The sequence below is a fragment of the Quercus suber genome, unplaced genomic scaffold (assembly GCF_002906115.3).
Source record: "Quercus suber isolate HL8 unplaced genomic scaffold, Cork oak 2.0 scaffold_6, whole genome shotgun sequence".
In the NCBI taxonomy this organism is placed as follows: Eukaryota; Viridiplantae; Streptophyta; class Magnoliopsida; order Fagales; family Fagaceae; genus Quercus; species Quercus suber.
Genome location: NW_027069472.1, coordinates 1,954,277 through 1,967,517, shown reverse-complemented (window position 1 = coordinate 1,967,517; position 13,241 = coordinate 1,954,277).

Sequence of the window (13,241 nt, the reverse complement as noted above, 5' to 3'; positions counted from 1 at the left end):
TCTATTGCATTTATTTGTAATCTACCCGTTAAAAATCCCAAACATAGTGTTATTTTTAGCACTACTTGATTTCTTCATTTGCTTTTATTTCCAACTAGTCGTAGAATTGTGTGATGCACGAAAAGATTTGACAATTTTCTTTTTTGTTAAGTGAAAAATTAAATAATAGATGACACTTATAATTTTTAATCTCAAACCCTTCTTAAAATGATGCGATTATTTTCTAATAAAGTATAGTTGATACAATTTATTAGATTTTCTAAATTGAGTTATCTATAATTGTTATTTGAAGTGTTTTAAATTTTGTAAGTTTTTTTAAAAGTAAACATAATGCATTTTACATTCAATTATTATACAAGGCAAGATATTTTGTAAACAACGTAATGCATGGTTGGAATTTTTTTAATGCTCCTTACAAATGGTTCATCCTCTATATGTTTTGAATGACTTAAATAAGTGAGAAAATTAAGGGTCTGTTTGGATACAACTTAGTGAGCGTTTGGATTTGCGTTTTCTCCTCACGTTCAGCGTTTGCGTTTTATTAACGCTGGGACTCACGCTACAATAAAATGAAATAAACACTAAGAAGTGTCAGCTAAAACGCGTAGATGAACAGTAACCTACACTATTCATGCCCGCGGATTACACTATGCAAGAGACATTGTGCGCTGTTCATACGTTGTTCACGCACTGTTCACAGGACCCACAACCACTTTATTCAGAAAAAATATATATTAAAAATGGGTCCCACGATACTATTTACTCATTTAAAAATATTTTGTTACAGTATTTTCAGTTTTCAGCAAAATAAGCTGTATCCAAATGGACCCTTAATATCAAAATGCCACATGATTATTTTGTTAATTATTGCATTGAAAAAAAAAAAAAATTTGTATGATCCATCTAAGCTACAAGATTGATGGATGCTAGCAAGAAATATCTATGGTTCCCCATTGCTTTGCCTTGGTAAAGAAAATCGGGAAGTTTACACCAAGGGTTGAGAACTTAACATTCATTTCTCACAACAACCCAATCTTATGAAACCTAGTCTTCAAGGTCTTACTCAAGTTCCATCACTTGAGCTATATCATTCTTTGATGTTTTTTAGGTTTTTTGTAGCATTAAAGAGAGAGAAAATGTAAAATAGAATGAGATGGTTTTTGGGTACTTATGAGACTCTATGTTAATGAATTGGAGCAAGTGGGTTTGGGTTTGGTTTCTCAAGACAAAAAGAAACCGAAAGTGGATATGGGAACATGGTTTTTTTTTTATTATTATTATTAGGGTAAAATATCATTTTCGTCCCTAAACTATTACAAAAGTTCGTTTTTCGTCACTAAACTTTTAAAAGTTCTATTTTCGTCCCTAAACTATTACAAAAGTTCATTTTTCGTCCCTAAACTTTCAAAAGTTCTATTTTCATCCCTAAACTTTTCCAAACGTATTGATTTTTGTCCCTCCCACATCAGCACTCTGTCAAGCCACGTCAGCACTCCATCATAACTTTTGAAAGTTTAGGGACGAAAATAGAACTTTTGAAAGTTTAAGGACGAAAAATGAACTTTTGTGATAGTTTAGGGATGAAAATAGAACTTTTGAAAGTTTAGGGACAAAAAACAAACTTTTGTGATAGTTTAGGGACGAAAATGATATTTTACCCTTATTATTATTGAAATTGGCAACGAAGATTGCAAGATGTTTGAGAAAGAGAGTGGTGTAGAACAGACCACCATGACCTTTTTAGATTCTCATGTGCACCTGGTATCATCATGCAAGGCAAAAAGGCATTAGTAGAAATTATGGTCCTCAAAGTCAGAATCGCATGAAATTTGGTAGGCTAAAGCAAAATGGCCTTCTGAGCAATAGTTGTGACTTTGCCACCAGGTACCCCCTGAAATTGGCGAATTCTTTTGTTTAGTCCCCGAAAACTGCAATTTTGCCGTTTATAGTAATTTTTGTTTCCTTAATAACTTTTTGCTCAAAAGTCAGAATAAGGTCCCACTTGTTTTGGGACGACTTTTAAGGTTAGCAGTTTATGATTTTGCATTTAACTCAATTTTGCCACTTTTGGTATATTGTTACCTAATCACGTAATTAGTGCGAATTAGGGTTTCAGAAGTTTTCTAAACGTCCTAGAGTTTTACTTTCTTAGTATTTATATGTTATATTGCCGTTGGAGGTAAATCAGATTATTATTAATAAAATACAGACTTTTGTCGAATTCTTTCTTTGGTGGATTCTAGTTTATCATCGTGTGGATTCAATGAACCTCTTGTGGATTCAAGGTTTACTACCTAGAAACTAATGGTTTAGTTTCTATTCATCAAAGAGAGCATCGTGTGTGCTTTCTTCAGGCTTCTACGACATCAGAGAGGAATAGTTGTGTTGTAAGAAAGTGTAAAAGGTTTGACAAATTTGATCATGAATGAACTAATTGGTGAAAGTCATAAAGACATTTCATAGTTTCTGTCATTGGTAATGGAGCAAAAACTAAACAAAAATTTCTTGTTCAAATCGATAAAGGCCTGGTAAAGCTTGAAGTCATGTAAGGACTAAGGAGCTTGTTATACATTTATGCCAAAAAGTTCAAGCTCATGAGAGTCAATTTGGACATTTATTTATTTAATTTTTTCATATTTATGAAAAAATTTCAACTTATGGTATTTATTTTATGATGGCTACTATTTATCATCAAGTTAAGATACTAATAGATTTTTAAGATAAGCAGAGTTCAAACCATAGATTTCTCATTTGATAATAAAAGATTTCACAAGTTGAGCTAGCTAAAATGCACACCAATTTTGACTATTAAGTTCAATTAAGATGTGGTTTTTTTTTTTTTTTTTTTTTGTGAGCACATAGAAGGAAAAAATAATTCATTGATGGGAAGTGAAATAATGGAATATGTTGTTAAGGTTAGGGGAGGGAGTATGAACTCACTTCAACAATTGTACCCTTCACACCTAATAGAATTTCCAAATCCAAGACTAAATGAGGGCAAGGAAGAGGATTAGAGTTTGGTCTTGCTCTCTTGTTCAGTGGCTCTCTCTCTCTCTCTCTCTCACACACACACACACAAAGAGGATTTTTTTTTTTTATTGAACACAACAATTTTCACAACAGTTGAATTAATAAGTTTTTATTGGTTCTTAAATGGATCCACCATTGACCTAATTTTTTACTTATTAATGACAATTTACCACCTAGACAATTATGAGATTTGTTTGTGAGTGTGAACTTATTGTCAAAGTGGTAGTATGTCTAGCATTATTCTAATCAGTTAATCCCTAAATTTACTCTTTGGCTGATTGGTTGGAAGGAAACAAAAGGTGAAAATACAGAAAATAGGAGGGTAGAAATTATTTGTATTTTTCATCACATGTGTTTGCTAGAAATGATGGAAAAGTATAAACATAAAGAGTAAATTACTATTATACCCTTACTATTAAAAGAAAAATGATAACATAGTGGGGGTAGTTTTGTACTTTTAAACTCCTTTTCATTATCTCTCATCTTTTCTCCCCAATTTGGAGAGAGGAAAAAAAAAGGTGGGCTTTAGTGAAAAACTCTATCCACCCTATTTTATTTCCTCTCCCTTTTCACTCCAACCAAATAGTAGAAAATCATGTTTTCCTCTCTCTTTACTTTCTCCCATTTTCAATTCTCTCTCTTTCACCCTAACTAAACAGAGTGAAGGTGAATGTACACAAAAAGAGATATATATACACACACACACACACATACTAAAACCAATGATTTGCATAAGTCATGAAATTTAAGTATTCCAAACCAATAACTCGGCAGGTCAAAGCCAAATTTGATCACATATCTCTTGCTTGATGATGATAAAATGCTTTATTAATTGAAACAATTAACACCTATATTTGTACCTTTTATTTTTTCAATATAAATTTTAAAACCCCTTGTAATGGGGTTTTGGATTTGAATTATATTGTCCTCTCGCTAAGTTTCTTTTTTGGATGAATCTCTAAGCTTGAAATATTGAAATTAGTATTTAGTCTCTTAAACAAAATTTGAATTTGAATGTTTGTAGTTGCATGAAATTATAAATAGCACCTCGTAGCGGGGAAAATAGCCAAATACCATGTTTTGGCAAAATTATTGGCAATCTAGCACTGTTTTGGAACTAAATAGCAATCTACCACTTTTCTAGGACTTGAGTTTCTCAAACTCGAGTTTTAAATGGTACTCGAGTTTAAGAAACTCGAGTTCCTAGTGAGCATTCCACCATGGCACTAGTTAAGCTGGATTTAGGGCATTAAAAAATGCCATACAGTACTCGAGTTTCTGGGACTCGAGTACTGTGTTAGTTTAGTACCCGAGCTCCTTAAACTCAAGTATGGCTCGAGTATATCAGTTGAAAGCAACTAGATTCATACTTGAGTTTATTGGACTTAAGTACTGTGTTAGCAATACCCGAGCTCCATAAACTCGAGTATGGATCGGGTTTACAGGCAAAAAGTATCCACACTCACTCATGTTTATTGGACTTGAGTACTGTGTTAGCAAGAGTCCCATAGACTCTGTTGAAAGGAAAATTCATATAATAAACAAGTAAATATAAATGATGTAACGTATGCCTAAGGATCCATGACATCCATAATGTGACAATGGTTACAAAAGTAACCTTGAGTTTGATCAAACACCTTAAGAGGTGCACCTTAAAGTGCAGGAAAAATGCATATTCTAAAACATGCACAAATTCGTTTTGATAAAGGTATCAGTTACTTGGTAAGTCTCCAACAAATGTCTAAAACCCTAACACAATTTTGGGTGAGTCACAGACCAAATTGTGTTATGTCACCCAAGTAAAATTTTAGGTCTTAGTGCTTTTCTATTAAGCCATATGCATAAGTTAAAATTAAAATCTCTTTCATGTAATAAGTACATCATTTTGATCAACACTTTGGAGCCAAAATTTTATATCACCCATCTATTTGACCAAGACAGAGTAGGTCTTGGAAAGTAGAAGACATTACCACAAGCCTTTATTAATTATCATGATAGCTCCTGCAAAAGCTATTGCTGAGGCTTTACTAAGAAATTACCTAAATGAAATTAATGAAAATGTTCAATATGGCCATCGACCTCTCCATCTTACTATATGAAGCATTTCCAATAGTAACCAAGTTTGATGATCTATCATTTACATTTACATATAGGGAGGAATAATAAATGGTAAAAACAGTGAAAAAAACAATATTTTCTCTACTTCTGGATGTGTGGGAGGATGTTGAAAAATGGGTCTGGTTGAGAGCTTTGATACCTGCAACATATATAAAACAAGAAACACACAAAAGACATAGTAAATAACCTATATATGGGGATTGAATGCAAAATTTTCTAATGGTAAGAAATAATACAAAATCATTTGACCACAGAGAGAGGAATGTTGCAATTGTTACAAGAAAGTAGATGTATACATTACATTACTTTTAGAAGTGTCCATAAGTCATAATTTCCTGTAACGAGGAATATTAAGTATTAATATTGAAATGACCCCATAGCAAATTGTGCATGTCCAAAAATAAATAAAAAGTAAGATTGAATAGCTAATGATTAAATCTCAGTTAAATCTACAACAAACCAAATCAAAGTCCCAACAATTTTTTGTTTCCTGATATTTGAAAGAAGTCTTGGCGTATGAAGACCATGTATTACTGAGTAGAAAAGTGAAATCATGGCCAACCCACAAATGACCTAAGACCCTTAAGAGAAAGGAAAAAAATGAAAAACATTACATTACACATAGGGCAGTTACACATTACATTACATTAAACAAATAGTATGCAATTTTTGCGATAAACTGAATGGCAATGCTAATGACTTTTTGGATGCATCCTATAGGGAAAGTAGCTTATAGTATAAATGCCATATTTGGTCCTTAAAATTTTATCCAATTTTTCTTAAGTTTCAAAAATACATAATTGAATGGCATATATCATGCAGTTTGATCTAATGGCATATATCTTGCATTTTGTTTCAAGTTGCATTTAGAAGGATGCCATGGTTCAAACTTAGCATACCTAGTCCGCGAGTCCACCACTCGTTGGTACTTCGTTTTGCTTAGGGCATGTTCTTCGATTATGCCCCCCTGGTTATATAACCTGCATTGCACTTTCCTACCCCCCTCCTTTCATGATGTGGTTCTCAGTCGTTTCCCGCCCTCGTCCATCTCATTCTTAATTTGTGTTGAGATAGGACGACCTTTCTCTCGGATCAATTGGGGGTTAGTGACAACCCTTCGAGTTTCTTTAGGATTCGGCCATGATAATCTATCTTTCAACACAGGGAAAATGGGAGCATAGCTGCGGAATAGTGCATTCATGCTATAGCATGGGTCAATGTACTGCTCTGCATCATGTTGATACCTAAGACAAATTGCAATGATATGTGAACATTGTATCTTGTACAGTTTCCATTTTTGACGTGTGCAAGTTCTTTGCAGCAGATTAACTCCATGTGTGTGATCCCCATGTCCAGCAGTTCTTAGATTATACGGTGTATCTACTTGATATGATTGTTGTTACGTGCTCAATCTCGTCACCCTATGATGCTTCGCTTTCTCCTTATTTCTCGTGAAGATATCCAAGGCATATTTACATCATTTTTTCCCCGAATTCAATTGCGCTATGCTCTTATTGCAACGATCATCGAAATAAGCATTCAGTTTGAACCATGTGTATTTTACCATTGCCGTAATGGGCAGGCTGCGAGCACCCTTTAGAACACCATTGAAGCACTCAAAGACATTTGTAGTCATTGCCCTATAATGATAACCCTTGTCAAAAGTTAGAGCCCATTTGTCTTTGGGTACATACTTCAAATATTGGTGTGCATCCCCGTTGACATTCTCAATTAATTCGAAGGTGGCATTGAACTTTCGCTCCTAGATAGCACTTCCTGCCCTCCATACTAGATTCTTTAAAGTCTCATTGTTCCATCTAGTGTTGACGTTACTACATAAATGACGAAGGCAGTAACACTATTTTGTCATGGGAGGTTGCAAAAAGTCTCGACTAGTGTCTCTAAAGATAGCTTGTATCCCAGAGTGTCTGTCAGATATGACGCACAACTTGCTCTGGTCGGTAACATACCTTCTTATACAAGCCAAGAACCAATCCCAAGTCTTTGTGCTTTCGCTATCGACAACGGTGAAGGCTAGTGGATAAATCTTATTATTAGCATCTGTCGCCATTGCAATCATCAATTTTCCTTTATATTTTCCATAAAAGTGGGTTGCATCAATGCTGATCATAGGCCTATAGTGCTTGAACCAAACAATACATGGATGAAACGCCAAAAACGCGGACTTGAATGTATAGGTTCCCTGTTCATAATTATCGTTCATTAGTTACTTATACTTTGTACCTGGACTTGCATCCTTAAGTCTTGCAAAAAAATGCGGCAACTCTGCATTAGACTCCTTAAAATCCTCGTATATAGCTACAACAACCTTTTGTTTGGCATCCCATATCTTGTATGTGAACCATAATGATTACATTAGAAATGAATACAAGTTAAATAATTGTAGTTGAAGAAAAAAAATCATAAGGCTATAAGATGAAGATAATATTTCTTTCTCTTTATTCCTTATTCTTTTATTTATTTTTTTCAATTTCATTTTTCATAATATAAGGTAATCATGGGCGTTGGGAAAAAAGATCATGCTTATACTTCCATGAAGACTGATGTCTCTACATTGCATTGAAAAAAGAATGCAAGTTAAAGAATACCTTGTAGTAAGATACTTCGTGTTTTAAGTTTGCCAAAGCAAGGTGGCGTAAGTTCTTTATCTTATACGCGGGGTCTTTTCGTATATAATGCTCAAGTACATATGCTAGGAACGAAAAATCAAGCATCTGACCATCATGTGCATTCTGAATTTTGTCGCACATGTGGGGGCCCATGCATTTTGTGATCTTCTAGACATTGTCTCCCTTGCAACAGATCGCACGGACTGACCATGGACAGGAATCATCCTTGCAATTCACCATAAGCCTCTTTAAGTCTGAATACTCAGTTTTGAAGCTAAAATTCTCTTGCACTACGTATCAAGTCAACGCATGTCGCACTGCCAATTTAGTCGGGAATACCATCCCTTTCATTGGCTGCTCCCCAAGCATCCAACTTGTTACTTCCGTTTGCATAACCGGTGATGGATCAAACATATTATCTCAAGTGTTTTTGGTGAACCATTTCAGCGTAGGATCGGGATCAAGGCATGTGTCTCTATTCTCTTCTACAACCACCTCTTCGACATGATCAATATCCTTATGTTAACCCATGGTATCTAGGAGCTCCTCGAAGTCATCCCTAGTAACATCAATATGAGTTGCATCATCACCAAGTATACAAGAGTAGTGTTAGTAGGTTGAACTAAACTATGCAAAGCAATGTACATTTATAACAGAATAACTTTCGTAAACTTACCAAAGTGTCCCAGTACAAGGACTCTTTTGTAATATGACGTAGAGTGCAGGGACGAAACCACACCATATACTCATCATTGTAGCTCATCTCCCCATGAAAAGGTGGTGTGTTGGCAATTGTGGCATGCGCATCCCATCTAGTAATATGCATGGCATGTAGTTCAGCCTAGTTTCTGTCTAACTTGCCCTGGAGTGTTATCTTATGAAGTTCAGTTGAAGTATCGACATTGACCGGTATGCCTTGCTTCATTCTAAATTGACGGAGAACATGTTTGGGGTGATGGTCTTCAACCACCCAAAAATGTATAAGTGGCACGATAGACCTCCATATGTGTTGGCCTAGACAATCTGCAGGCAGGGAACCTAACATAGACTTGTATGGCTCCTAGACAATTTGCAATGATCCAACAGATGCAAACGACCATATTAACAATATAATTAGAAAAATGTGTAACGAATGTGAACAATACATGGCAACAATGTTTAACTCCGAAATAAATAAAAAAGGGTAATTGCAATTAACCTACCTGTGGTTGGCCAGTTTTAACTAAGCTACCTGTGTTTTAAAAAGTGTCACTTAACCCACCTGAGGTGCCCCTATTAGACATTCGTAACCCACCTCTTCCTTTTTACCGTTAAAAATAGGGGTAAATGTGTCTTTTTCATTATATTTTATGTCTCTCTCCTTCTTCTTCTTCACATAAAACATAAAAGAAAAATATCAAAAAACAAGTCAAGATAAAATTTGTTTCATTATTTTTCATATACATAATTAGCACAAAGTTTTACGAAAGAGGGTAGACAAAGCAAAAAAGCCCTCTCTCTTTTGCTGGGTTCTCTAAAAGAAACCCAGATTTGCAAGTAAAGGAAAAATATGCAAAAAAAAAAAAAAAAAAAAAAAAAAAAAAAAGAAGCAATCTAGCAAATCCAATACCACAACCAACTCACTGAACCATCAAATCATAGCCTCACCAAACTACCATCTCCAACACCACCACCGTTGTTAGCCATTGCCCAAAACCCCAAACCAGGATGCAAAAACAAAGAAACAAGAAAAACCAGCAAAAAAATCTTCCAAAAAAAAAAAAAAAAAACAACAACAACAATATAACAAATCCAACACCACAACCATCACCGCTGTTAGCCACTGCCCAAAACCCCAGACCAGGATGTAAAAACAAAGAAACAAGAAAAACCCAGAAAAAAAACTGCAAAAAAAAAAAAAAAACCCAGCAATCTAACAAATTCAACACCACAGCTAACTCACTAAATCATCAAATCATAGCCTTACCAAACTACCACCTCCAACACCACCACCGCTATTAGCCACTGCCCAAAACTCCATACTGGAAAGCAAAAACAAAGAAACAAGAAAAATGAAATCGTGAGATCGGCTAAGTAGCAGAGCAACTTGATTGTCTAGATCGGCTGAGATCGAAGTAGCGGAGAGTGGTGGATTCAAATTTTCTGGAGTTAATGGATTTGTGGGTTCAAATTTTCTGAGTTGGTTTAAATTTCCTTATGGTTGGTGGGTTCAAATTTTTTGGGTTTAATGGATTTGTGAGTGTAATGGTTTTTACTATTGTGAGTTGTTAGGATTTGACATATTTGTTCTATCTATGGCTTCAAAAAAAGATGGAGAATCTTTTAGGTTCCTTTCAATAAATAAATATAAAAAAACAATAAAAAAAAAATGGGTTCCTTTTTGTTTTCCCTTGTTGTTTAGGTTCCTTTTTGTTGGTAGTATATACATCAAGAGGGAACCAATTATTGTGTTGATTGAACAAGATTCGGGTCACGATATGGGATTTGATTTTGAAGATTTGATTTCTAAGATGGTGAGAGAGAAGTTGTTCTTCAATATGTTGCTTCTAATTCTATTTTTATTGTGGCTTATATAGTAAAAGAGATTTTTTAACGGAAAGGGCAAAGGTGGGTAACGGGTGTCTAACAGAGGTCACCTCAGGCGGGTTAGGTGATAACTTTTAAACTACGGGTGGACACTCTTAAAACGGGCCAAACCACAGGTGGGTAAAGTGCAATTTTCCCAATAAAAAATGTTTATTCATTCCAAAATGAATTGTAAGTACAACAACTACATGCTAAAGCAGTCCCCAACAAAGGCAGAATACATGATTTGGCCGTAGCAAAGCAAGCGACACACGATAGGCGCGTAGGACGTGCATTGGATGTTCAATTATGCACTTAGCCCCTTTCCATTTAGCAAACAACACAGATATAACCTTTATATTAGTTACTTACATAATTCCCATGCGAAAAAGTTAATGCAAAAATGTAAAATGGTAACTATCTGAGATCCTACATACCTGATAGCAAGTGGACCAAAGGGCAATGCCTGGTGTGGATGCCTTATCATAGGACATATGTATGGAAACCTCGCCCACGCCCATAATTGCACCAATAGCACTGCACTGCCAATTTGCTTCGCTGTCTTCTCTGATGCCTTACAAAGGTATCTACATAGCCAACTTAGTGTTGCACTACCCTAACCATAATTCTTTCTGTTGCTGATTGGATTGAAAAATTGCAGATACATTATTGAGAGTCGTTCGCCAGACTTGTCCATAAACAGCATACCACCCAACATCCCCAGTATGTAAAACCGAGAATACTACTACACAAGCACCTCAATGGCATCAGCCGGGAGAGGGTTGCTAAACCTCTCCTCGAGCCAACGCGCTTTTACCCTCGACCCTTTCATCGTTGCAGTGTTCTTACCAGCACCGACTTATCTGTTCAATGGCCTATGCCCTAGCAATTAGATGCAAAGGTTGCCCCAATCTTGCATATGGGTAAATCCCACCACTGGCAAGCCATCTACAGGTACTCCCATTATAACCTCCATGTCTTGTAGCGTGATAGTCATCTCATCGTGGGGCAAGTGGAATAAGTGCGTCTCCGGCCGCCATCTCTCCACCAATGCCGTGATCAATGCATGGTCAAGGTCTATATTTGGGACCCGAAGTAGCCCCTCTAACCCCACATTTGCTATATAAGTGGCAATCCGTGAATCTAACCCACCTTCTGGCACACTTATAAATCAGTGACGATAAGTCCGTACACCTGGCACTTCCTACAAACGGAGTAGCATTGTATTAATAATAGCATTCATTAAGCACGTAATAAATATGCTTCAAACTTAAATGCCAATGCTAGGGACAAGTGCATAGTGAGAAAAATCTTTCTACTACACTATGATTTTGGATAAGTGCATACCTCATGCCAAAGGAACATCTCAAAGCGAACTTGAACGATGCATAGGTTGCCTCGTCAACAAAGGTTGGACTAAGGGTCCCGCTCCATGTGGGTCTATATTTGGCATAAATTAAAGGTGATTAATGGCCCATTGTACTTAAAAGCAATCAAATACAACAATATGCATCCTAAAAGCCAACCTAAACACATGAGAAACATGGAAACCAAAAGGATTGAAAGGAGACACGGATGCATATCTAAAATTTTAAAATCCTAACAAATTTCCCAAATTATAATTTTTTTTTTCTAAATATATGAAATTGGCCATTCCCTCACTTCCCCTAGCAATGGACAATGAATTTTGCCAACAAAATTTCTCTTAACAAACAAATTAGAGCAACCATCATTGAAGAAAGTGCAAACCTATCATGTTATCAAAATTACAATAGTTGAATAAAATATAGAAATAGTTAATTAGAACAACAACATAATATAATGCATTAATGTGATGAAGCCCTGACAAGTTTCCATAGCCACAAAATACCCACAAATTAATCCCAATCCTAATTACCGGCATATACGCACAAATAACCCTAACCCCCAAATGCTCAAACAAATATTGAGATAAGGAGAATGTACCTTGTGATTCCAAACTGAAGATGCAGATCGAGAGTGAGAGTACTAAGCGTGAGCGAGAGCAAGAACGAGACTAAGAGGGAGACGGAGAGCGAGAGGGAGAGTAAGAGTGAGAGCGAGACTGAGAAGGAGATTGAGAGCGTGTGGGAGAGCGAGAGCGAGATGATAGCGAGATTGAGAGAGTGTGGGAGAGTGAGAGCGAGATGATAGCAAGATTGAGAAAGTGAGAGGGAGATTGAGAAAGTGAGAGTGACGAGAGAGTAAGACTGTGTGGGAGTAAGATTGAAAAAGTGTTTTACGTAATATTGGGCTGAATTCGGCCATACCCGAGTTCAATGAACTTGAGTATAAGTCTGCATCGTGGAAGTAATCAACCCGAGCCATACTCGAGTTTAGGGGACTTGGGTACCACACTAGCACAATACTCGAGTTTCTTAGGCTTGAGTATTATGTGGCATTTTTTAATGCCTAAATGCTAGCTTAGCCTTGGCCACGGTGGAATGCTCACTAGGAACTTGAGTTTACTAAACTCGAGTACCCTTTAGAACTCGAGTTTAGTGAACTTGAGTACCTGAAAAGTGGTACATTGCTAATTAGTTCCGAAATAGTGTTAGGTTGCCAAATTTTTTGCCAAAATGTGATATTTGGCTATTTTCACCTCCTGGTAGCTGTATTTATTACTTCATCCTTACACCTGGGAATCTAGCTAATATTTCGTATTCTTTATATACATATGCTTGTGTATTCATTTCCAATGGTCTAATCACTAATGGCTTTACTTGGGTTTTTTTTTTAGATTCGATTCCTCTATCTAATACTTGACCAAAAATGAAATTCATTTTTCTTCCTTGACAATAATTCCTATTTCCTTAAGAATTCACATTGATGTGACAATGTCACCTTCGATTGGTAGTATAAAATGATACTGTATATTTT